Source organism: Lutra lutra, chromosome 4 (genome assembly GCF_902655055.1).
Source record: "Lutra lutra chromosome 4, mLutLut1.2, whole genome shotgun sequence".
Classification (NCBI taxonomy): Eukaryota; Metazoa; Chordata; class Mammalia; order Carnivora; family Mustelidae; genus Lutra; species Lutra lutra.
The window spans coordinates 122,566,202-122,593,583 of NC_062281.1; the positions used below are offsets into that span (position 1 = coordinate 122,566,202).

General features: G+C 37.6%; 1 long non-coding RNA gene across 3 annotated transcripts; it reads right to left on the minus strand.

The window, feature by feature from the left end:
* Positions 1–10,095: 10,095 nt before the first annotated feature.
* LOC125099138 (uncharacterized) lies at positions 10,096–25,169 on the minus strand. 3 transcript variants are annotated; one of them, XR_007127036.1, is made up of 4 exons: positions 24,719–25,169; positions 20,135–20,356; positions 11,606–11,671; positions 10,096–11,317 (listed from the first exon to the last, which is right to left on the minus strand). It is a non-coding gene; the product is annotated as an uncharacterized LOC125099138 (long non-coding RNA). The 3 variants fall into 3 exon arrangements; XR_007127034.1 differs by having other exon boundaries at positions 10,096–11,327; XR_007127035.1 differs by lacking the exon at positions 20,135–20,356 and having other exon boundaries at positions 10,096–11,327.
* Positions 25,170–27,382: the final 2,213 nt, after the last annotated feature.

The following is a 27,382-nucleotide window of genomic DNA, read 5'->3' on the forward strand; positions in this document are numbered from 1 at the left end:
AGCATTGCGGAGAAATTGGTGCAGTTGTTGTGCTTCAGCTATGTCACCCAAGGTCACTTCAAGCATTTTAGCAAGATGGCAGACTGAACACAAACCGTCTGGAAAGAAAACTAAAAAAAGGAAACAACCAAAAGAAAAAGAGGGATGTCATTGATAGATGAGTTATTTTGACAAATTCCTGAAAGATAGAAGGAGAATAGAAGCCTGTTGATGACTTGTTTCTCTTCTTAAATTGAGAAAATGGTAACCCAGGACAGTGGAGCAGGGACAGTGACAATGGAAAGAACTGACCTGCCAGGAGAAACTCTAAAGGAACTTTAGTTCAGAGTTAACAAATACAGCTCATCCATCCAGATATTTCCCCCTCACTCATGGGTGTGCTTGAAAGACTGAACAGAGGGAAGGAAATTATCAAAACAATAGAAGAAAAATATCCACAGCTGAATAGAAAGACACAAGCCTTTGTTCTTGAAAAATCCCAACCAATGTTGAGATGAATGATTGCAAAAAGACCTACACATCTAAACAACACCATGACACTTCAGATACCAGGAATAACCAGTATGTCTGAGAAGCTTCCAGAGAGAAAAATATATGTCAGAAAGAAAAGAACAAGAATCAGGCTGACAGGTGGCAATCCTAAGTATATGGGATCTTGAAGACACTAGAGCAATACAAAACCTGCAAAGTTCTGGGGAAAAAATTAGAACCAATCAAAATATGAAGAGGAAAACAGACTTTTTCAAACGCCTAAGGACTTGGAACATTTACTTGCAGGCACTCTTGCTTAGAAAATTATTGTGTACTCGGGAAAAATGAGGGTAAATATCCAAGAAAGAGAAAAATGATCATAAAAGAAACTGTGGAGCTAAACCAAGAGTCCAGAGAAAAGACATTGCAGTGACAGTTGAGCTGAAAGCTTCTGAATTCCCCTGGGAACATGACTCCAGGAGGAAAGGAATAGATTTTAAAGATTAGATGTATGGGTTAAAACATGATTTCATAATAACAGGGTGAAACAGACATGTTTCTTCTCTTTTAAGAAAACAACAAAGAGAATTAGAAAAGGGGAAACAAAAACAAAAAAAAAAAAAACTGTACAGGAAAGTCACAATCCAAATAGGAAGTAAACCAAGGTGTAGATGAGTTTCATCTCTATAGAAATACAAAAAAAATAATAATACATGTGACTTGCATGTTAGAAATATTTCCCCTTGAGTTTCCTGAACATATAATATTGGGTCCTGTATCACATAGGGTTTGGTTACAAGTAATAGAAATCTCTGAATTTCAGAGGCTTAAGGAAGATAGGTTTATTTTTCTCTTGCATGAAAGAAGGAACGTTAGAGCTGATATGATGGCTTTAAGATGATGGAGGAGCCCAGGATCTTTCTATCTTGTTGCTCTGTCAACCTCCACCTATGGCTTCCAAATAAAGGTAATTGTTAGAAAAACCCACATAATAAACTATTAAAAGAGGATGCTCTGGAAGTAGAGCTAGGAAGGAGCAGGTCAGAGCAACAATTGTTTTTTACAGGACACTGGTTCAGGGTATATATATTTTTTTTATCATGTACAAGTATTATTTTGATTAAAAATAATACAAAGAATAAAAAAAGTAAAGGGAAAGATTCATTTTATATTCCTTTAGTTCTAATGCCACTTTCTCAAAGAAACCATGCTGATTGCCTTTCTGAAATGTCACAATCACTCTTCTCATCCATTAAGAAACTCTCTAGTTCATTATCTTGTTTTTAGTTTTCTTCATTAGCAGTTGTCAGTATCTGCAATCTTGAAATTTTATTTGTTTATGTCTAAATTGACACCTCCTCTAACTATAATGTAAGTTCTATAAAGAAAGGGGTATTTTAAAAATTGTTCTTTTCTGTGTCTCCCATCCCCACAATAGTCCTTGGACTATAGTAGGCATTTCATACAGATTCCTTGAATAAAGAAACACTGAAACAAATATTTAGAAGTCACAAGGATCAGAGGGAGATAAATAAGAGGTTTGGACAGGAGCTTTTTTATTTATTTATTTGACAGAGCACTAGTGGAAGGGGGCACAGAGGGAGAAGCAGACTCCCTACTGAGCAGGGAGCCAGATGTGGGGTTCGATCCCAGGGATCATGACCTGGGCTAAAAGGCAGACGCTTAACCAACTGAGCCACCCAGGTGCCCCTGGACAGGAGCTTTATCTGTAAGAAACCTATAGTTCATAGTGGTATTAAAAAAATATATTGTAAGAAATGCTTTAGATCTAAGTTTCACAAGATAGCATTCTAGTTTACTGAGATATTTTTGCAAAATGGTCTCTATGATTGAAACAAATTTGGGAAATGATACATGCTATATATACCCTAGAAGATTTATAATGGTACATTGGTATAGAAAAAGTTCTGATGATAATTACAATAAATAAATAAATTTGCTTAACTCAACATTGACACAAACTCTTTTATGTCATAATAATTTTACTAGCATCTTGTAGAGCTAGACCTCCATGGAGCATATTTTCAGAAATTCTGCTAAATGTGTTACTTAAAGATCACATAGGGCTCACTGTATGTAAGTTTTAAGGAATTCAGAGAAATAGAAACAATATAGATTCAAATGTGGTGGGACAGTGATCATGGGGTTCTTGTCATAACATGTGAAAAAAAATAAGAAGTGTGAATTTGTCCTTATATTTCTCTCTCTGGACAAATGATTGTGCTTGGAGAGAAGAATGTTGGGATGGAACCGCGTGGTTGGGTATAGTAAATGGCTTATCATTTTCACACGCACTGAGGGCCAGGCTGTTAGCTACTTACTAAACTCAGAAGAGAGTTCAAGGTAGTGAACTTGCACAAATATATCCTTTCATTGTTAAATCACTCTACTTGAAGCACATGAAGTATGACTGAGGCTTTATAAAAAGACATGAGAAATTCTAAAGCAATCAGAAATATTTAACCATTCTGATGTATTTTGTACTCCTCCAAAACATTCACAAAGGTCTCCCAATCCTATCTTTATTTCTAAAGATTGTCAAATGAAGTTAATGTGTTTTTAAATTATATGTCTCTTTAATTTTAATTTTCTTAGCATATGGTGGGGGTTTTTTGGTAGCAATCGAAATAGGTAGTTACCTTCTAAACTCTGCCACAGCCTTATCATTATGTTATATTAATCATAATTCCCAATCATTTTGGTCATGCTTTTTGTGAGTATCTATTTTATGGATCATAATTATAGTATTAAGTGCTTATTAAGTATGCTTAAAAATTCTTTTCATTACTTCTAACTTCTGGGGTAAATTAAGATTAGTTTGTCCACTTCACTGTTTAGGAAACAAAAATATTTAGCTATTCCAGTTAAGTTTGGTCTATTTAAAAAATCCACAAAGGCTTTATCCAATAACATCACATCAATTCTTTTTTTTTTTTATCACACCTATTCTTAAAGACTCTCATACTTAAATTTTTTTGACCAATTTGCAGAGTGGTTAGAGAACAGTACAGATAAACAAGGGTCTCTTATTTTTTTCCTACAGTTGGGCCCCCACATATGGAACTCAAGTGGTTGACTCATTTAAGAGTCAATGATACCACTTTGCTGGGTTTTTACATCAAAACATTATGTACATGGAAAAGCCATTTGAATCTTCAGTTAGGGCTCATTCTGGGCTGGCTTTGAATCAAATCCCTGACTTGGGTTTTGCCAGGAAATTTCTCAATCTGACCAGAGCATACATATCGAGCCTTTTGAAATTTCCATTTTTATTGGCCCAAACTGGTTGACACTCAGCAATTTAATATGTTCAACCTAGTAGAGGTAGTAGAGCCCAAGAACCATCTTAGCTCCCTCTGTCCCTACGTCAAACTAATCTTACATGCCACCTCTAGCTGCTACCCAGGCAGGTAGCATATTTAACTGTTTTAGCAAGAAAGAAGTGGTAGGACTTGCTCTGGTGTGAAGTGATAGTTAATTTTCCAAATCTGGCCAAAACTAAGGAAACACTATTCTTTTGGTGGATGAGTGAAAACGGAAACCTAATGGCATGACCAACTATCTGATGCTTGATGAATATCACTTTTGCCTGTTGTGCTGAAAAATCCCATGTCAAACAACTTAAAGAACTTTAAAGAAAAACTTTCCATGGCCTATCTTGTCTTTCTCTGGGCCAAAAAATATTTTAAAATCTGATTTGATTGATGAGTTACATTGTGTTCGAATGTTTAGAGTATGGCAGAAATACTGCTGTGCGAACTCCTCTGGACTCACCTGGGTTGCTGATATGTCTGCACAGGGGCTTGGCACTAGGTGATATGAAATATGAATGTCCTGTCATGCTATTTTAGCTAACCTCAAGTAGAAAAGCATCTGAAACATCAATATTTTGGGTCAGGCTTTCCTAACTTTTGGTCGCAGAAGTGAATGTTTCAAGGTTCCTCAATAAATTATTATATACCTTTTACTCCATGAAGACTTGCCCTCTACAGAACAAATCGGTTGTGTGGCGTGAAGATTGGAGAACAATGTTCCTTGTTGTTGAACAAGAGAATGGCATGATCAGATCTCAGTGGAAGCACTAAGAATAATAGATTGAGCAGTGTTGCAAATTGTATTTTACAAAGACAGAAGCAACATTATATTCCCACCCAAACTTCTACATCCATGCCATGCCCCCATCAAGAGGTAGAGTACAGGGGTGCCTGGGTGGCTCAGTGGGTTAAGCCGCTGCCTTCGGCTCAGGTCATGATCTCAGGGTCCTGAGATGGAGCCCCACTTCGGGCTCTCTGCTGAACGGGGAGCCTGCTCCCCGCCCCCGCCCCGCCTGCCTCTCTGCCTACTTGTGATCTCTCTGTCAAATAAATAAATAAAATCTTAAAAAAAAAAAAAAAAAAGAGGTAGAATACACATTTCCCTTCCCTAGTTTTCCATCCCCAGCCTTTGAAGCTGGGTGGGTCTCTGCAACTGCCTGGACCAATAGAGTTTGGTGAAAATGACACTCTGTGACTTCTAAGGCTAGGATACAAAAATGTCATGCCCTTCCCCCATAGGACTCTTGCTTTTGGAATCCGGATATGATGGCATAAGGGAGTGTCCAAGAAACCCATGGAGAGGCCCACAAAGGAGAACTGAGGATCATTGCCCAGGGTCCTGGTCTAGCTCTAGCAAACAGCGAGCACAACTGGCTAGAATGTGAGTGGACCGTTGTGAAAGTGGATCTTCCTGCCCCAGGGGAGCTATTACAGCTGCTGCGACACAGAGACATGAAGAGCCGTCTTCACTGGGGTCCCAGCCAAACTCGAGATTCATAAGCAAAATAATGAGTTACTAGTGCTTAAAGCACTATGTTTTAGAGTGGTTTGTTACATGCAATAACCCAAACAGCTAATTTTAGTCGGCCTTAATTGAGGCACAGACAGTACCCAAGGAGCAAACTGTGCCTCCTCCTCAATATATTCCCCCCCTCAGCTTTTTTCCCCTGGTCTAAATCATCCCAGTTCCCTCTGCCTTTCCTTATATCACCTACTTCTTCTTCATTGTTTTGATTACTCTTCCCTAAATCCCCTCTCAGGTTTTAAGACCCCAAGCTAGACACATTATGTTAATAAAGGCTTGATTAAAGCTGAGAGTAATTAGAGGATTAAGTGTAATTCCTACATTCTATTATCTTATTTATAGAACTTGATGGCAGGCTCTAAATTTTAACAGCAAGTGCTGAATTTAGGACTTAACCTGACACCGCATTCCTTCCAACTTCAACAGACTTTAACATTTTCTGTTTAAATTAAATATTACCGGCACCCAGAAAGTTATACGGGAGACCACAACAAACACCCACCCAGTCTCTCTTGTATCAACTTTTCACCTTCACCATTTTTGCTATAGATTAAAAAGATAACAATAAAATGCAGATACAACTGACCAGCCCTCTCTGATTCTGTTCCCTCCCCCAGAAAAAAAATACTACTGTCCTCAGGGGGTTGTTCATCATTTCCATAACTGTTTCATACAATTATGATACATGTTTATATCCATAAATAGTATATAATATTGCTTTGTTTTAAACATTTATCATAGATGAAATTTTTACGTATCCTTCTGCATCTTATTTTTTGGATATGTTCATTTTAGTTCCTATGTAGTATTTTATTGTGTGACTATAGCCATAATTAATCAGATCCTCTGTTGATAAACACGTAGGTAGAATCATATTTTTATTGTCACAGGTCATGCTGTAATGCACATTCTTGTACATGTCTTCTTCTGTACATGTGAAGAAGTTTCCTTAGGGCTATACCTAGAGGATGAATTGAGAGTATTAAGGATACACACGACACTGGATTTAGAACATATTGACAAATTTTTTCTTTGAATGTGTTTCTGCCAATTCAATTTCCATCAGAATTGTTGAAAATTCCTGTTCCTTCAAATTCTTACCAAAATGTGGGATTATAAGACTTTCTGATTTTTGGCCATCAAGTGAATATGAAATGCAATTTAATGAGTTTTTCATTTCTTTGTTTACTAATGTTATAGAGTTCTTTTGTACATTAATATTCTTTTTCTATTTCTCGAATTGATTTTTGTCCTTTTCCTATTCATTTCTAAGATTTACATACAAATCTTGCAGATTAACTTCTTGTTAACTATGTGTGTTACAGATACTTTCTATCAGCTTCATATATTGCATTTTAACTTTGTTCAATGTCTGTTATTGAACTGAAATTTTAAAAGCTTAATGTCAACTTTATTTATCTTTTCCTTTATGGTTTGCACTTTTTCCTGTCCTTACTAAATGGATCTGTTCCTTCCTGGAAATTGTTAAGTATCTTCTCTATTTTTTTTCCAAATGCTTAACCATTTACTTTTTACATTTGGATCTTTCTTTTTTTTTTTTTTTCCTTAATTTATTTTTGATATGATGTGAAGTAGGAGTCGATCTTTTTTTCTACCTGGATAATTCATTGTTTTGACCATGTTTTCTTTTTTTAAGATTGATTTTATTTATTTATTTATTTATTTATTTATTTGTCAGAGAGAGTGTGTGCACAAGCGGGTAGTGTGGCAGGCAGAGGTGGAGAGAGAAGCAGACTCCCTGCCGAGCATGGAGGCCGATGCGGAGCTCAATCCCAGGACCCTGGGATCATGACCTGAGACAAAGGCAGTGGCTTAACTGACTGAGCCACCCAGGCGTCCCTTGACCATGTTTTCTGAATATTTAGTCCATCTTCGCTGATCTGTAACACCATCTCTGACATAAACAACATTTCTATGTAAGTGTTTGTTGATTCTGGTGTCTTTTTTCTGCTTTCCTGTTCTGTCTAGGCTTGTATCAAAGTCACTGTCTTAATTAACGTAAGTTTATTGTAATATATGATAGTATAAGTCTTTCCACCTTATTTTTCAGGATTATGTTAGTGATTCTTTTTTTTTTTTTTTCCTTTTCTCTGTGAATTTTAGGATCAGTTTGTCATGCTCTTCAAAAATACTCTCTGGGACTTTGATGGAATTAATTTGTGATAAAATTAACATCTTCGTAATTCTGAGTCTCTCCATTCATGACTGTACTGTATTCTATCTCCATTTATTTAGGTCTTTTTTTGTTGTTGTTCCCTTATAAGGTTTAATAATTTTATCCATAAACAGAGTTGATTCTCATTATTCATGGATTTCATATTTGTGAATTTGTCTCCTCCCTAAAATTTATTTGTGACCCCTGGTCAATACTCACCCTAGTTTCATGGTCGTTCACAAACATGTGCAGGGTAGCAAAAAATTTGAGTTGACCAAGATACACCCATGTTCCCAGCCAAGTTCTGGCAAAGTGATGTTTTGCTTTCTTGTTTTAATTCTCATATTATAAACATGAGTATCCTTTTTGCAGTTTCATACTTTTGTGCCCATTTTTGGTGATTTTACTGTTTAAAATGTCCCTCCCACCCCAAACATGGTACTGAAGTATTATCTAGTGTTCTTAAGTGCAAGAAGGCTAGGGTGCACCTTTTGGAGAAAATTCATGTGGTATATAAGCTTTGTTCAGACATGAGTCATAGTGCTGTTGGCTGTGAGTTTAGAGTTAATGAATCAACAATATATATTTACGTGAGGTCTTTTAAAACAAAAACACACATGAAACAGGTTATATATTGATCAGGCAGTCAAAATGTGACCAGAAACTTTCAGGAACCCTATCTTATATTTTCCCTAGGAGCAGTGGTTCACTATTTGCTACTTGAGTGTTTGTGGCAATTTTATAGAACATAATTACTATAAATAATGAGAATCAACTACATCCTAAACATTGTTTATTATATTTATTTCAAGATACCTTGTATTTTATGTAATTGTAAATAGTGTCTGTTTTTACATTATATTTTCTGATTTGTTTTCACTGGTGTTGACTGTATTGCTTTTGACATGCTAATCTTGTGTCCCAACTTTGTCATTGAACTACTAACTGTGTAAGTCTTGGTGAGTTTATTAGTTTGCTGGGGCTGCCCTCACGAAGTACCACAAACTGGGTGGTTCAACAACAGAAGTTCATTGTCTCACTGTTCTGGAGGCTAAACATCTGAAATCAAACTCTTGGCAAGTTCCTGATCCCCCTCAAAACCTGTAAGGGACTCCTTCCTTTCCTCTTCCTAGCTCCTTTTGGTTGCTGGGAATCTTTGGCATTCCTTGGTTTGTAGCCGCATGACTCTAATCTCTGACTTTGTTGCCACATGGCACTCTTTCTTGTGTGTGTCTATGTCCAAATTCACCTCTTCTTAAAAGGGCATCAGTCACATTGAATTAGGGCCCACCCTACCGAGGTCATCTTAAATTGATTATGGCTGCAAAGATCTGATTTTCAATAAGGTCATATTCACAGGTTCTAGGGGTTAGGGTTTCACCATATCTTCTGGGGAATGCAATTCAACCTATAACAGAAAGTTATTTTATCTTTCTGTACATCAGTTTTCTTTGGAAATAGTAACTGTGTTATTCTCAATCTAATTGCATTAGATTAGTTAATATTGTTAGTTGATAATATATGGAAAATACCTAGAATTGTGCCTGGCCCACAGTAAGAATACAATATGTATTAGCTAATTAGGGTCACTTGGGTGGCTCAGTCAGTTAAGTGTCTGCCTTTGGCTCAGGTCATCACCTCAGGGTCTTTTGATCCAGCCCTGGGTCAGGCTTTCTGCTCAGTGGGGAGTCTGCTTTTTTCCCTGCCCTTCTCCCTTTCCCTCCCCCTGCTTGTGCACTCTCTCTCAAATAAATACATAAAATATTAAAAAAAAAAACGTGTCAACTAGTTAAATCACTTTTCTCTAATCACTTTTTTGAACACTGTTCCTGGTTTCAATAGTTTGTCTGTAGATTATTTTGAATATACTCTATAGATAATCCTTTTGTATGGAGATGGCAATTTTGTTTTTTCCGGTTTTTATACATTTTTTTTAAAGATTTTATTTATTTATTTGACAGAGAGAGATCACAAGTAGACAGAGAGGCAGGCAGAGAGAGAGAGAGAGGGAAGCAGGCTCCCTGCCGAGCAGAGAGCCCAATGCGGGACTCGATCCCAGGACCCTGAGATCATGACCTGAGCCGAAGGCAGCGGCTTAACCCACTGAGCCACCCAGGCGCCCACGGTTTTTATACATTTTATTTTACTTTCTTACCTTATTATTGTAAGATGTCCAAGATAATATTGTATAAAAGCTGTGATAATAGGATAGTGAGCATCTTGTTTTGTTTGTGATTTAAATGGGAGTTATTCTATAATTTTATAGAATTTGTTAAATATGATGATTGCTATAGATTTACAATGATGTCATTTCTCAGGTTAAGAAAGTTTATTTCCAGTTATAATTTTTAAAGGGGTTTTTGTTTTTAAAGATTTTATTTATTTATTTGAGAGATAGAGAAAGAGTGCATGCTCAAGCACACACAAGCAGTTGGCGGGGGGAGGGCAGAGGGAGAGGAAGAAGCAGACTCCCCACTGAACAAGGAGCCTGATGTGGGACTCGATCCCAGGACACTGAAATCATGACCTGAGCTGAAGTCAGAGGCTTAACCAACTGTGCAACACAGGAGCCCCTGAAGGGTTTCAAAAATAAATTTTGAATGAGTATTAAATACTTTTAAAATGCATTTCTTAAGACAATTATGGTGTTTTTCTCCCTTCAATATCAAGTCCCAAATTCTAGGAACCAGCAGCAAATGAAAGTTTAGGCTATGGGTTAGGAGGCGAGGGAAAACTAGTTGAAATCAGACTGGATTGAGAACAAAGGAAGAAATACAAATTAAATTTGAATGAATGTCTTGTTTTGCAGGTGCAAAGTGTTTTGGATGTGGAGGACTAGCTTAGAGTTAGTAATAATAATTAGTCATAATAATAATAATAGCCACATAATAAGTAATAGTTCACATTAACCTTCCTTACCAAATCCTTCCAACACGATGGAAATAAAAGGACATACGTTTTCTTTTGTAGTTTACAAAGTACATTTATTTTGTGAGCTCATTCTAAAGAAGCACAAGAATTTAAAAAAATCTGAAATAATGAAGGAAAAAATGTTTATAATACTTGGACACAGGAGACAATATAATTCCAATTTCATGCTTAGTCACAAAGTCATCCTAAATAACTTGTTGAAATTCAGCCTGTAGTGTGGTATAGATTCTATCGTGGCCAACTCATCCCCAGTGGCTCAGGCTCTATATGAGTCATGGGGAGGTTAATCATTTCCTCCCCACCCCACCCCTGTTCTTTCCTCCTAATCAAATAATTTTTATTGTTATTTGAAAGTTCGTTTCACTGTGATAGATCATCTTTTCGGTATTCGGACAAGGTAAAAACATGGCTCAGGTCCATATAAAACATTCTGAAACCTATTTGTGATGACCGTTTGGACAGGCTTTGTAGCTGATGTATCTCTTTAGATGACAACTGGGTACTGGCCTGAACTTCTGTACTCCTCTTCTGTTTATACCATCAATGAGTAATCTCCTGTTGTTTACACCTCAGGGGCTGGTTGCCTCTTGACTTCAAATCCTCAGAGTGAAAAAAGCAGAGGGGAAGCAAGGAGCTCATGGTAATCTGGAGTCATTTCAGAATTTCTGTGAAGTGAGAAAAACTCAGCGTTGTTTACTTCTTTACTTCTGAGCTATTAGTCCTAGTTGTCAGCACCAGAGTTGCCCATGATCGAAGGCTATAAGTGCAAAAATCAAAAGGCAATTCAGGCATCTTTCTGGTCAGGTCTGGGACCTGCTTCAATAAGTTCCAGTGGAAAAAGGAATATTTCTCTCTGCTTACAACTTGTTTTTTGGGTTCCTAAAATGACCTACAAAAAAGTAAATGCTCTGTTAAGAGTTACAAATTATACTGAAATTGTCTTCCCATTTTCTCCCTTGCCCCTTCCTTCTTTCCTTCTTTCACCTTTCCTCTTTCCCACCAACACACACCTCACAGGTGTCCATCCTGTATGTCAGAGATGCGTGATATGTACAAAGTCCCTAGCACAGTTTCTAGTTTACAAGTACTGCGTCAGTGGCCACTACCCCTAATGAGAACATCGCAAATTTTGGTGCGATTTGTTATCACATGCATTGAGCACCTTACCAAGGAGAGACTTCCTCATGATGCCTTTTTCTGGTTAGAAGTTGATGTTTGTGATAGCACCGTTCACTGGTCGGAAAAAGGACAACGACAAAATTATGCAAAATCCAATTTCTAGTGATGTTTCCAGAGGGGGGTGGTGAAACAAAATCTCTCTGCAAGTCTTGATCTGAACATTGGGCTAATGAGGACATGTGGCCATAGATAATTGGAAGATTGTAAAAGGTTAATGGATGACTCTTTAAAAATATATAAAGACTCCCCCCCCCGCCCCCAGTTTGGAGGACTGCTTTTTCTAAGTTCGCACACAAATTCCTTCTTATAGCGGGTAGGCTGCCTTTCTCAGCTGCACACTGTCATTCCTAAACAATCCTAGAGCTAAAAATTTTAAGTGCTGTCACCCCAAATTGCTAGACAGAACTTACTCTTTAATTTGTCTGTCACTCTGTCTGTCACTCCCCTTGTACTTTGTGGCAAGGCATTGGTTCAACTGTCATCACTTGAGTTCCTTTCCAGTAAAAAGAGAGGGCCTGTTTTACTCCTGTGATGACCAGAGTGGTCACCTATAGCTGCCCAGGGCTATTTTGACCTTCAACTTTGGCGGGGGGAGGGGGGGAGGTGGGGGGAGTTCTGCTGACAAAGTACAAGTAACAAATCTTTATTCTTTTTACATGAATGATCCCTCACCTCAAAACTGTCAATTAGTTGTAAAGACTCAAAAATTGAGAAGCAATGATGGGGATAGATTTAGAAACTGGTCACCCCAACATTTAATTATGATTGTACTTTAAGCAAATGACTCACCATAGCGCTGAGCTCAGCAATGCTTCACAGAGGCAGGTAAGAAGTGCATTTGGCTTCCCTAATGGAGGATGTAAGGAACTTATAGATCAATGGGTGGGAAAGACCATTAAATAGCTAATTACTCTTCTTGACTTTCACTGATTTGGTATATCTAACCTGGGGGAAAACACTTGGAGGGAAATAATTTACTGTGTTCGCCTGCCTTTTTCTCACTCTCTGAGCACGAAATTTCTGGAGGCAGAACCTGCTAAAGGACGCTATCGGGTCCCAAGGGGGAAGGAGAGACTGTGTCACAGTCAAGGCTGGTGATAGGGTCCCAAGAAGAGTCAAAAAGTAAACTTTGGTTTAATCTCTACCTCCTGATCCAAATCCTTTCTGATTATTGCAGGAAGTCTTTGGGTGAGTTTAGGGTAAAGAAAAAGCATCTCCTGCAGTCCGATGTTATGACATTATCTCTTCCTGCTCCCAAATGGGGATCCTTGACCCCTGTCAATGTGGAGGTACATCTTCCTCTCACCTGCATCTGCCCTGGCACTAGGCCACAAAGCATATTTGGTGTGTGTGTGTGGTTTCTTACAAAGACTTTAATAACACAGGGTTTTGTTCTGTGGACTCTGTATACAGGGTTCTTCTACCTGTGATTTTGGCTTTAGACTCTAAGGGAAGGGAAGAGGTACAGGTTGAGGATGATCCTGGTGCTCTTCTCTGTGCTGTTCAAAGACCACACTCTTCTCTAAGCCCCCTCCCTAAGGTTGGCACTTAGTTTGACCTCTGTGCCTCCTTGACCCTCTGTCCACACTGTCCTGTTCTCCACTGAGCTCACATTCTACATCCCGGGAGATGAGGGGTGATAGGGCTGATCTGCAGTCCCACTGCCCATCAGACAGAGCCCCAGATGGCTTTGATTTTGCAGTGAATGCACATTTTGGGCCTTTGTTCTGGGACCTCTGCGAAAGTAATGACAGCCATCTTTTTTTTAGTGTTATAAATGAACAACTTGATTTTTAAAATGAAATTATTCAAGGAAAGAATATGAGGAGAGGTTGGAGGACATAAAACATCTTAAATACTTCATCTACTGATGATTTCTTTTTTTTTTTTTTAAATATGTCAAGTTTTGGAAATGTGAACAGGGTAACTTTTTCTGGATCTTTAATGGAAGGATCAATAGTTGGAGAATACATACCTACCTCTGCAAAAGTTATTTTTTGGATAACTCTCTAGGAGGTGGCACTATTAATTTTATGTTAGTCTTCTTGTGTAGAATGTCCTAAAATAATGTGATTCCCACAGCTCAGTTTACATTTGTCCCCTAATCTCCCACCCCTCCTCCCATGTGAGGAGCTAATATTTTTCTGACTGGCTTCCTTTCTCTCCTTCTCCTCAAATTTCAGTCAAAGTCCATTTTGGGAACTTGTGCTTATAGTTTAGAAAACTTTATTGATGAGAGGCTTTGCTCTAATATATAATTAAGGAGTCAGAATTCTATGTCCAAGATGCTTTTTAAGTGCCAACAAAGTATTTGAATTTACATACTAAAGTCTTTGTTTTGTTCTTAAACCTTTTGGACTTTCTTGATACATTTATCAAGTATGATTCCAAAAGTTCTTACGTGGGCAATGTGTAGTGTGTGCTTAATAGATAACGTTAATAAACTCACACTCAATCATAACACTAAAAGCCACTTACATCTGGATTTACTGGCAATAAAAAGAGACATTACAGAACTTTGGGAATTTGATCAAGGCGCCAAATACTAGTCTTAGATTACAAAATTGTAGAATCTAACTACTTGGGAAAACAAAGCAATCAAGGACAGACTTTTGGTAAAAGCTTTGCACTGTAGATTAATAATTAATGTGTTAAATGTACTTTGTAATAAACTCTATCATCATGGATTACTTTTGATAGCTAAATTGGCAATGATACCCCAGTGTGGCTTCATTGACTCCAGCTTTCAATTTTACTTGCTAGATTTATCAGGTTAAATGACAATGAACCTATTATAGGCCTATTTTAACTTGTTTAGAAATCATAATTAATTTAAAAATATTGATGGAGACTGCAAAAATTACACAAAAATTGGCAAAGTAACAAATAACAGGGAAGGTCTTTAAAAGAGAAAGTGGCATAATCTAATTTTAAGGTAAATAAGTAGCATTCAGAAGGGAAAAGCATTTCAAAGGAGATAATGTTTTTCATTCAAGAGAGTGTTGAAGGTAGTGCTATCTGATTATTATATGTGGATAATAAAGACCAAATATTCAGTAAGTTAGTCTAAAAATAGTCCAATGTTTCAGAAACAAGTAAATCATATCTTATAATTTGTATATAATATAATTTATATATATATGAATTATGTTACACCTACTCTGAGGTCAGAAATTAGAAGTAGCCGTAAGAATTAAATGTTTGGAAGACTGAGAAAAATATCCATTGTGATGTGTTTAAATCTAGAACTCTCAGCATTTTTTTCAGAAATTGAATATAAATCCCACCAGAATCCTTTGGAACACACGGAGAATGGCAAACCAAACAGACCATCTCTTAGAAAAGTGAATTTTATTTCCTCAATCTTTGCCTTAACCTTAAGGAAATTGCATTTATTTCTATTTTCATAGGGTACTCCATTTTCAGAAGAGGGATATTCAAGGGTCATGCTGGAGTCAAGGTACAGGGTTACTGCAAAAATCTGTAATTCATCGCTTGTTTTGAGAGTCCCCTTTTCCCTACCCCAAGAACAATAATCTCACTAACACTTAGAACTTTACTTGTTGCAAAGGATTTTTGTTTTTCCATTGTATGATGTTGTTCATTATTTTAAAACTCATGCAAAGTAATACTATATTTTTATTATGGTATTAATAATACTATATATTTATTATGGGTATATGTAAATAGATTATCTGAGAAAAAAATTTGCCACAGACAACAGTGGGGACTTCCATAGAAGAAATAGAGATTGAAGTCTTTATTTGAAGATCAAAGGGGACTGAAGCCACAGAGCATCCTCACACACACTATTATTTTTTAGAGTGGAAAGATTTGTTAAGTCTTTCCTCTCTGTTCATCTCAACTAATAGTTGAGAACATAATATATTTCAGCTACTTGGAATACATCAGTGAACAAAGTCTCTGACCTCACAACTGACACCCTTGTGGGGAGTACAGACAAAAAAAAATAACAGACGTAAAAACCAAGTAGATTAAATAGGATGTTAGAAGATGATAAATAGTATAGAGAAAGAAAAAGAAAAGTTTGGAAGGAGGTGAGGGATTACGCATGGGGATATTTGGGTGAAGAGCTTTCCAAGATGAGAGATCAGTCAAGGCCAGATCCTCAGCGTTGGTGTGCCTGTCCCCTCGAGGAATTGCAAGGTGGCTCATGTGGTTAGAGCAGAATGAGGAAGAGATTAAGTAAGTCAGACAGACAATACAAACCATGGTGAAGTCTTTGGTTCTTCCTTGAAGGGAAACGTGGAGCTATGACAGGAGTTTGAGCAGAGGAGTGACACAATCTCACCTGAGTTTGAAAATCTCCCCCCAGCTGTTGTGTTGAGGTAGAGGATAGAGGACAAGGTTCTCAGGGAGGCCAGTCAGGAGCTCAGGCACTAATCTAGGGGAGGGCTGAGGTGGCTCAGACCCAGGAAGGTACAGTGGAAATAGTGAGAAAAGGATATTTTGAAGGAACAATGGACAGGATTTCCTGAGATTGGATGAGGGTAAAAGAGAAAGACGTAAAAGTGAAGAGAAAGGTAAGGTAAGGGTAAAAAGTGAAGAGAAACTCCAACATTCTTTGGCCCAAACACCTGGAAGGAGGGAGTTGCCAGCAATGGAAATAAAGGGAAGGCTGAGCCACCCAGACATCCCCTAATATTGTCTTTAAGTATATCTAGGTCAACAGCCAAGTAGGAAATGAGATGTGAGAATCTTGAGTTTGGAAGATGAGTCTGGAGTGGATATATGTGTCTGCACTTGGGACTCATCAACGGGATGATGGTGTTTAAGGCCCTGAGGTGGATGAGACTGCCAAAGCAGTGAGGATAGGGAGAGATGAGAAGATCAGGGACCCTGTCTCTCTTCATGCTGCAAGCATGAAACACACACTTAGTGAGATAACTATGTAATTGCAATAACGAGCAAGTACTATGAAGGAAAACTTCATGGGGCTCTGGGGCATAAGATGGTCATGGTGAACCTCCCACAGAATGCGGCCCTTTCAAGGAGACTAGAAGGAGAAGTAGGAAAGAGTCAGCCTGAAAAAGCAAGAGAGGTTGAATGAAGAGAACCAGGGCAGAGCAGTTGCATGAGCAAGCGACCTGGGGCCATGGGGGCCGGTGGACCTGGAACAGAGCCCGGGGGTGGGGGGTTGGGGGGACGGGCAAATGTGGCAAGAACTTGGTATGCCAGGGGGTAGGTGACATGAAATGTGGTTGAAGGGGAAGGTAGGGACTGGATTGAGCAAGGGGCTGCAGGCCACATGAGGATTTTGAACTTCTGAGCAAATGCTAAGAAGAAAAAGACTATAAGGCAATGAATTAAAATCCTTTAGCAGAAAAGAGGTGAATAATGAAGAGGACAGTGTAACATAAGTTTCTGCTTAAAACGTGTGTTAAACATGAGGGAGAAAGCAGGATGAGTGAATGGCAAAGTGACAAAACAGGCTTTTCAGGTACAATGACTGAAACCAAAACAAGGTGGGATTGTGAGTAATATTTAATTTTATGGCCATTTCATTTAAAAAAACTGAAAACCTCACAAAAGCTAGACAGGAATAATAGAAAGCAGGTATGGTGTGGCTGGAGATGTGACCTGCAGATTGAGAGTTGTAAAAGCCTTTTTTTAAATTGGAAAGCAGAATGACACCGGGCGTGTAAAATAATGAATGATATGGAAGCAACCAGGTGGCCGGCCCCGTTTGTCCTCTGTTGTAATGTTAGAACAGGTCATGGCTAACGAGTGGTGACAAGCTGTTTTCCATCTACCTTAAGAATCCAAAAAGAAAAAAAAGAGCCTCTACCAAGGATTGAGAAGAGGTTGGAGCAAGAATGTTTTGACATGACGATACGTGATAATAAATTTTGTGGGCTTGCCTTTCCTGAAAGTCTTTAGGAGCCGGATGGACTGCAGGTTGACAATGATTAAAATAAGTTAAATACAGTGAATCTTAAGGTGCTTTGCTACTTGGACTTATTTGTTGTAACTGCCCCTAACTAGGAAACCGTTCCAGGAGGCGAGAATGAGGAGACTTAGTAGTTAGCACAGAGGGTTAGCAGGGGGAGTTTTGTAGGAAGAGTTACTGGGGCAATGAGGGGTACCTGCAAAAGCACCGCCCGGTGTATCATTCAGGGAGTTCTGTGGGTTCTCCCACAAAATATGCAGTTAAATTTGCCAATTTGATAGGCAGAGTCTCATCTGCTTGGGAAGGTATACAAAAGCAGAAGGACACAATTCTTTTAGCCCCATGTTTTCGTGACTGTAATTGATAGCTAGTTCTGGATCAGAGGGAAGATCTTACAAACCTTAAAAACCAAGTAAGATTACTTGACAACCAAATACTAAACAATCTTACAGAAATGTCTTAAAGAACAATCTCATTAGCTCCTTCCTTCCTCCTTCCCTCCCTCCCTTCTTCCCTTCCTCTCTTTGTTCAAAAATGGTAATTGAGTTCCTTCTTTGTGCCAGGAGCAGCACTAAACTTTTGACTGCTCCTTGTCCTTATGGAATTTCCTCTAGTAGGGAAAACAAATAGTAAACAAGGAAATGAACAAATCTGATGCGTCCAATGAAAGTAACACACCAGGCGGGGAGGGAACAGTAACGATCAAGCTGGGGCAGGGAAGCCATGTGAGATCAGTGGTTTAGGGAAGTTTTCTCTGGGAGTTTACGTTCGAACTAACACCTGAGGATGAGAAGCTTATAGTCTGAGGCTTTAGATCATCCCCATTCACATGCCCTGTGCTAGGTCAAGTGACTTGGATATAATTTTGTTCTTTTAAAAAATCTTACGTGGTGAAGCTTTTATGTCAGTTTATGACAACTTTTAGAAAGCCTCACAGTCCTGTTACTTAACTTATAGCTTCCATTTACTTGTGGGCATAATTCTTGATCAACATCTATTTTTCAACCATCTTAATGCAATGGAAGCCTGGTACCTGTAACACTAAGAGTTGCTGGTACAGGCTCAGTAGGAAAAGAATTGTTTGCTAAATAAAATGTTCACCAACAGTTTGCATGTTTAACTGTAGGGGGAGTGAATATTCCTAATAGGAAAAGGTCCACTGCAAAAAATGAATCTAATGGTTACTAGGGTTTTGGAAATATCATCAAAATACAAATATTGCTATATTACCAAGATTGCATATTATTCTGTGTTATTAAATCATAAAAAACTCAACTTTTACCGCAATCAGGTTTTGAATGCTCAACGTTCTCATGCCATTTAACTAGAACACATTTTTCTAGATACAAATGGATATATTAACTTCCATAAAAGTGTGATCTTTTTACAATATATTTAATTCAGATCCAGTTTCTATTTCCACTAAAATAATTGCTTATAATACACACATTTGATTTTTATATGACTAGTTAGAACAGTGTATAGGAAAAAATAGGTTTGCAGGTAATATTGAAATTAAATATGTTAATCTGTACCTCTGTGTGCACATTTTATATGAGCTTTAATTTGCCAAATAAATTATAGTTCTGTGTTTATAAGGTGCCCTTGAAAGAGTGTCCTATTTTGAGCACTAATACCATGGGGAAACAAATATACAAAGCTTTTAGCTATAGGCTACACTTGCATAAATTAAGCTGTTAGTTGGTAAGTAGAGCTATGGTATCCTTAGCTTTTTAAACACTCTGAATTGTTAACACAATTTTTTTTAGTATGGTTACTAATATTAAGATAATAAATAATATTTAGTTTCAATATCGCACCCTTCAGCCAGGGCATAAATTCATTTTGAATGCTGTGTTGAATTAATGTATAATAAACATACTGCAGTTTGCTATCAGGAATTCTCAATGAAATGCAGGAAGTCAGTTCTTTGCTTATGCATTAGCACTGGCAGTCTTGCTCTGTTTAATTTTAGCTATTTATAAAATTGCTCTACTGACAGTCCTCTTTATTTTAATGTGATTGTTTTAAGGTTAACCAGAAATGGTACAGTGTGTTTTCTGAAGTAGGTTATAGTGCTGATGTAGGAATACGGGTCCTTCACAAAAATCCCTTTCACAATTAGCCACCTGCAACCAGGACACCCAGCTGCCTAATTGGGTGAATTGTGGGGTTTCCCGTGGGGCAGGCAGGGGCTTGCGAAGATGCTGTTGAGTATCTCAGAAGGGAGCTGGAGCACGGAGGACTTGGGAAAACAATGTTGCTGATGGAATTAGATTCTGAGAGCAGTGGCAGGAATTGCCAACTGCTTCTGAGACAAATGACAGCTGTATTTAAAATATTATTTATTATTATCTAATAGGTTGGCTCCTTTTTATGACATTTAAATAACTTCTAGGACTTTCTCTTTAAAAGTGGCTCCGGGGCTTGAATCTTGATGGAGTCCAGTGTATTCCCCAACTGGACCCAGGTTTGTAACCCAAGGGAGTAGTAAGGAAGTCTTCAAAAAGGATAAAGCTTATATTACTCTGTATCTGTCAGCTCAGATTACCATGACAAAATACTCTAGATTGATTGCCTTAAACAACAGAAATTTGTTTTCTCACAGTTGTGTAGGCTGGAAGTCCAAGATCAGGGTGCCAGCATGGGGCGGTTCTGGTGCCAGCTCTCTTTCGGGTTTGTAACTGGCTGCCATCTTGCTGTGTCTTCACTAGCAGAGAGAATGAATGAGCTTTGGTATTTCTTCTTATAAGGATGTTAATGCTCTTGGACCAGGGCTCTTCTCTTATGGCCTCATTTAACCTTAATTACTTCCACAAAGGCCCCATCTGCAAATACAGTCACATTGGGGTCTAGGGTTTCAGCATATGAATTTTGGCAGGACACAATTCAGCCCCATAACATACTCTAAATTATTTAATATAGGATTTTTTAAAATAGGGGTTTTAAAATAGGGAATCGAAATGGGGGGTTTTTTGGTGCCAAAGAACCCCTTGGCAGTTTGGTAAGCCTATGGACTCCCTTTCAGAATAAAGTGTTTAAATGCATAAAGAAAGTCACATAGGGTTACAAAGGAGACCAATTATATGGAAAGGCAGTTAGCAAAATATTAAGACGTGATTTAGAAATATGTTTTGTTTTTATTAACACATTAGTTAACATGCTCTAGTAGTTTGTCTAATAACTACCATAATTTTGATGTAATGTTGGATAAAATGATATTTTGAAATATTTGTAGTAACTATAATTTGAAAATGTTTGTGATTTTTATAGGTGACAAAATCACAGTCCTGGTAATACCATTGTGTTCCTAACATCTATAATGGAAGGAAATGTAACATTAATTTTTGTTTCTGTACAAATTCAAAGACTTTCTTACTTTTATGTGTGGACCACAAGTTAAGAACTCCTGGACAGGTCACTTTTTGAGACGTGTTTGCAATTTTAAAAATCTGTTTTTATATTACTAATGCTTATAATCATAAAAAAGTCAGCTATTATTATACTTAATAATAGAATTATTCATAGTTTTTGTTACAGTGTAATGTGGTTTTAAAAGAATATTTTAAAATTTATGGTTTTCAGCTGGGACTAAAATTGGTGTAAGAAAAGGTTAAAACAGTAAAATTATTTTAGTAACTAACTCCATTTATAAAGGAATTTTTACAGTATGAGGATCCATTTTTAAATTCGCTTGCCAAATACAGGCATACTTCCTTTTTGTAAGTGACTGATTTAGGAAAGCCATATATTTTGTGGGCATTGCTAAAATTCCCATCAAAGAAAAATAAATCTGGGTTCACTCTCTATGAAATAGTGCATCTATGATTTTATCTCATGGTAGTTTCTCAGCTTGGTCCTTTCAGAAAAGGAAAATATGTAACCAAAAAAGCAAAACTATTTTCCTTACTGAAGACAAAAGACTGCTTCCTCAAAAAGCCAATATAAGAGGAGGCAGTATCTTCAGGAAGCATGATTGGAATGTTGAGAAGTCCTACTTGAGTAGAAGCCCTGGACAAAATTAAGGTCCGGACACAGAATTTGGGGTACTTTAAGAAATTTTGAAATAGCCAGCCCACCTTACGGGGCAGAAGTTTGATAACATAAATCACTTAAGAAATGCTTCAATCTGGGCCTAACCAGGCTGGGCATACCCAGGCTGCTGTTTCTTTTAGTAAGTACCAATTACCAAGATGGGATACGTTACAAGAAAAGGAGCCAGGTATATTTCAAGTCAAGTCTGAGGATATCAGGTCTTTTCAGTGAAATGTGCATGTAGTATTTATGACTTTCTGTTCTGTGTTCTGTTCCCAGGATCCACAAAAAATATTTAGCTTCCTTATTTGTGTCTGTCTTTTTAGATATTTCATCATCTTACAGAAGACTCTGTAGTTGTCATAATGATAGTTTGTATGATGCCCAAAACTTGCTTAAGAAATGTATCTTTATTATATTTGCTGGCCAGATGATGAAATCGAGATGCCAGAGGTTTAGCGGTTTGTCCAAGACCACAGCACTGGGATATTGCAATATTTGGACTAGAGCCTAAGTTTTTATGTCTGACTCCCATGTTCTTTACACTAGACAATGTGGCCTTATTTTAAACCTCTTTAGGGAATGGACAGTGTCTCACAGGAAATCGCATTTCAAAAAATATCCAATAGACCTACTTATTAATACTTGGTCAATAAATATAAATATAAATATAAATATTTGGTCAATAAATACCTAATGGCTACAGTGTGACATGGTAATATGCTAGGCACTGACATTACAATGTGACCAAAACAGACATGGTCTCCAAGTGAAGCTTACACACAAGCGGAATGGGATGAAATATAAAATTATAGTAATGACAATGCGCTCCAAGTGGGAGGGGCTGGGTTTGCTTTAGTGGACGTCAATATCTGAGCATATTGAGTTGTGTCCTTCATGGTGTTCTTTGTACTGCATATACACGTAGCATTGTCACTCAGAAAATGGGAATAGGTGTTTTTCTGCCTGGGTTGAATCCTTGTTCCTTCATGTACTTACTCATGTGATCTTGGCCAAGCTTCTTACCTTCCATGTCCCTCAGCTTCTTCATCTGTAAAATGTGATAACCACAGTACCTACCTCAAATAATTATTGTAGAGAGATAACGCACAGAATAGTCCCTGATACATAGAAGTGCTTCATAAATGATAGCTGTTATGATTCTTGTTGTTTTCTCTTCCCTTAGTGTATGAGGAGTATTCCCTTGAACTTGCTCTTACAGCTTGCTCTGGGTTGATGTCTACAATTAATACATGCTAATCCTGATGCCATCGCCACTGTTGTGGTCCAGGCCCTGATGTCTTGACTTTGAAGAAGAGTGTCTTTGCAAGTCTTGTATCAATGGGATCTGGTACATTTCATAAACCTCTGCCTAAGATCTGTGTTAAGACTTAGCTTTTCACCTTTAGTCTTTTTTTTTTTTCCTTTTTTTTTTCACCTTTAGTCTTAAAGGAGGCAGAGATGGGCCTCATATCTTTGTTGAAATTCTGCAATATGCAATTTGAAGTTGGATTGACCTTCAAGCTGACGAAGTAAAATAAACAGTTTTATAAATGAAAATGGCTAATCTGAAATAGATCACAGCTAAGAACTTCATTTTTTATTCATTCTCTTCATACAAGGTTGATATCATACAAGTGAACATCTAATATTGTGCTTCATTGTGGGTCTCACTGAAGATGCAGTTAGAGGAAATTAAGGACACAACGGAACGGACTGGCAGAAACCGGAGAATGTGTCTGTAGTCCCTTATACCAAAGAGTTATTGTATTTAAGTGTAGCTGCACTTAATTAAAAAAAATAATTACTAAAATTTTACTGTTAGATTTTTTTTCTTTTGAACTGTTCTGGGTTCCTAGAAATCGACTTAAACTGACATTTTTAACTTTTTCTTCTTTTTAATATGGCAGAGTATCACAATGTTTAGGAAATCTGCCCTAAGGTGTAGAAGATTAGGTCCTTCAAACTCACGTCTTTTAAAGAGTACTTTGTAGCAATTGAAAATCTATTATTGAGAGGCCAAATATTTGCCAGAGAAAATATAGTAAAAGAAATTTGTAATAGTGAGGAACATAAATCCCAGCATCTGAACATCTCCTCATACTTGCCGACAGCTAAACCTAGTGGCTTTGCACCAAAGAGAAGCTCCAATATTGGTCTAAGAGCTTGCTCTTGAGACTCACTGAGCAGTCTGGGCAACGACCCCACTTGTTCTGGTTTTGAAGGTCAAGTTCAGGAAAGGCAGTGGACCTGGCTGCCTTAGCGGGGACAGGCTGAGGGTAATGAATAAGCACCATGCTTGCGGCTAGCTAGACTGTATGGAACCGTGCAGTCCTATTCTGTATGTTAACACCAAGATCAATGGCCTAGAAGAGGTGTCCCCTGCACATTTCCAGAGCAACCTCCAACTTGCCGCAGATCCTCACACATTCACATACACATGTACCTAAAGCTGAGCTTGTGGGAGGGCATTTGCATTTGAACCTTTTAAAGGTTTGAGACCCTGTGTCACTCACATGTTGTCCTCTTGGTTCTTGATTTTTTTAAAGAGATTTTGTTTATTTATTTGACAGAGAGAGACAGCAAGAGAGGGAACACAAGCAGGGGGAGTGGAAGAGGGAGAAGCAGATTTCCCTCTGGTCAGGGAGCCTGATGGAGGACTCAATCCCAGGACCCTGCGAATATGACCTGAGCCCAAGGCAGACGCTTAACAACTGAGCCACCCAGCCATGCCTGGTTCTTCATTTTTGGCTCCAGAAACTTACAACCTCGACTGCCCTGGGAAACATTGTTTATCTCTTTGTACTATTTTTCTTCTGTGTATCTTAGAATGTAACTCTTCTTGATTTACCCAAGTGGTGCTCATGTCTAATCATTCTATTAAGCTGACCATATCTGCACTTTTAATATGATGGTTCTGTGACTTTACATATAAAACTTACTAAATAAAGGTTTATTGAACTTAATTATACATCGTTTAAGTTAAGTATGTTCAAAGGGTGCACCCATCTAAACCTAGCAGTGTTACAAGTATATCTAACTAAATTAGCCCCCCAAATTGTGTAACAATTGAAAAAAAGGGGAAAATTCTAGAAATTGTATCAAATATAGAGACAGATCCAGTTACTGACTTAAATTCTTATCTAAAGTCCTACCTTCTTATATAGTCTTGGTATTCTTGGAACACTGGGTTCCTGTGATGTGTTGTTTTTTCCTTTCACGTTTTGTGTTAATGTTCCAAGAGGGAGACAACCAAAATATCATCGTTGATTTAAATCTCTCCGGAGACACCCAGTACCACTGATCGTCTCTTTCCTCTGATTCTCCTCTGCAGAAATTCAGTGTCCAGATGTTTCAGAATCCAGATGGCCTATGAATCCTCCATCACCCAGAAAGGAGGAAAATATGCATGAAAGTGGAACACTGAAAAGAAAAAAAAAATAATTTAGTGTTGGCAATGTAATGGTGACATACAGGGCTCAAGGAGAAACATCCTTTCTGAAAGCAGCAACTTAATAAAATGCATGTTGTAGGCTCTATCAGCAAGCCAGATTTTCATTCCTGCCTCTTCTTTCCATCACCATTAAGAGGCTTGCAGAGAGCCACACTGTTAAAGGGCAGACAGCATGGAAGAACTATCATGTACAATTTAAAGTAGCAGCTAAAATTGGAATGGTCACAAGAAAGCCTGTTTCTTTGCAATTAAATTGACAAGCTGTCTATGATTACCCTAGGGAACTTGGCGGCTGAGTGATAAAAAGACTGCAGAATGTTGAAAGGTCTAACGCAACATACTAGGTGGACAAAGACCACATCTGCTTAATATACTGATTGGGAGAGTTCTGGAATGTACTTGGCTAAATTAGCCGAGGAGGGATACTAATGATACTTTTTCCTCTCAAAGATCCTCTGCTCAGACTCATTTTAGAAATTACCCACAAATATTTGGAAGCATGCATTATAAATAGTATAGTAAAATACCTGATGTTATTTAACATGAACCTGTCCTTACAAATCACCAGAAGAGCTGAGCAGAAGTTTAGAAAGAAATAATAATAATAAACTATTCCATCAAATATTTATGAAATTTATGTATATATACTTCATATAAAAATTGGGTTTCCAGAAAAAGATTTATAGTGATATCAACACCCAAAGAGCTGAATGACCCTGGATGATTTAATGGAATATATTAGGTGAGGATTACATGGTATTTTCATTGTTGGGTGTCCCTTGAGTTGGGAAAGCTGAAAATTAGGTTATAAAGGGGAAAAGAGTAACCAGATTTTCTGTGATAGCAATTTGTGAAACACCCATTTCAGCAATGTCTTCTTAATTTTAGTTAGTGCATTCCTTAAAAGGGAAAATAAAAAGGTAAAGGTTTCTTTTGAGAAATTTCCTAGGTATTAATAACACTCTATACTAAAGAAGTAAATGATGACCATATCTACTTGCCTATCTGTTTTTTCTGAAGGCTGAGGACCATTTCTTTCAGCAAACTTGGAAGATAGATTGTGAGTATTTCCAAAGTAGGATTACCCTAACAGCGTTTCTGAAGCAGAAGCACATTATATCCTACCTTGGCATTCACTTCAAAAACCAGAGAATTCCCAATTAGCTAGCTAATGTTGGCTGGTCTTTGAGACTGTGTGATAATTCCACAAAATTATTCAAAGCTCAGTCACTCAAATGTGCAGTGACTTCAACATTAGAAAAAGATTCTTAACATCACTAATTATTAGAAAAATGCAAATCAAAGCCACAGTGAGTATACTTCATGTCTGCTGGAATGAGGAGCAAAAAGACAGGAAATAGCAAGTACTGGAGAGGATGTGCTGAAAAGGGAAATTGTGAGCACTGTTGGTGGGGTCGTAATTGATGCAGCTTCTATGGAAAACAGTATAGAGATTCCTCAAAAAAATTAAGAGTAGAAAGACCATATGACCCAGCTATTTGACTTCTAAGTATTTATCTGAAGATTATGAAAACACTGATTTAAAAAGGTTTATGCACCCCTATGTTCATTGCAGCATTATTTACAAAGCCAAGATACAGAAGCAACCCAAGTATTCATTGACAGACAAATGGATAAAGATGTGATATATATATATATATATATATATATATATATATATATATCACACACATATGTATACCGTTGTATGTGTATATATATTTTTCCATTGTGTATCTGTATACTATATATATATGATTGTATATCATACATCAATATACATTGTATATAGGTATACAATCATACATACATTGTGTGTACACACACACACACACACACACACACACACAATGGAATATTGCCCAGCCATAAAAAGGATGAAATCTTGCCATCTGTGACAACCTGGGTGGACCTTGAGGGTATTATGCTGAACAAAATAAGCCAGGAAGAAAGAGGAGATAGAAAGAGCAAAACACCAGTGGACTTCACTCATAAGTGGAATCAAAAAACAAAAACCAAAAAGCCCTAAGAAAACAAATGAATGAACAAAAGAAAACAAAAAGAAACTCATAGATATGGAGAACAGTCCAGTGGTTACCAGAGAGGAAGGCGGTTGGAAGTGGGCAAAATGGATGAAGAAGGTTAACTGTATGGTGGTGGTAATCAGACTAGGGGTTGTGATCAGTTTGTAGTGTATACAGATGTTGAATTATAAAGCTGTACACTTAAAACTTATATAATTAGCAAAAAAGAAGAAAAGATGCTACTTATGAGCTGGTAAGACTCTGTAGAGCAAATGTCAATACAGGGGAATCCACTCATGAAATTGAATATGATTTGAATACCATATTCAAAGATAACTTAT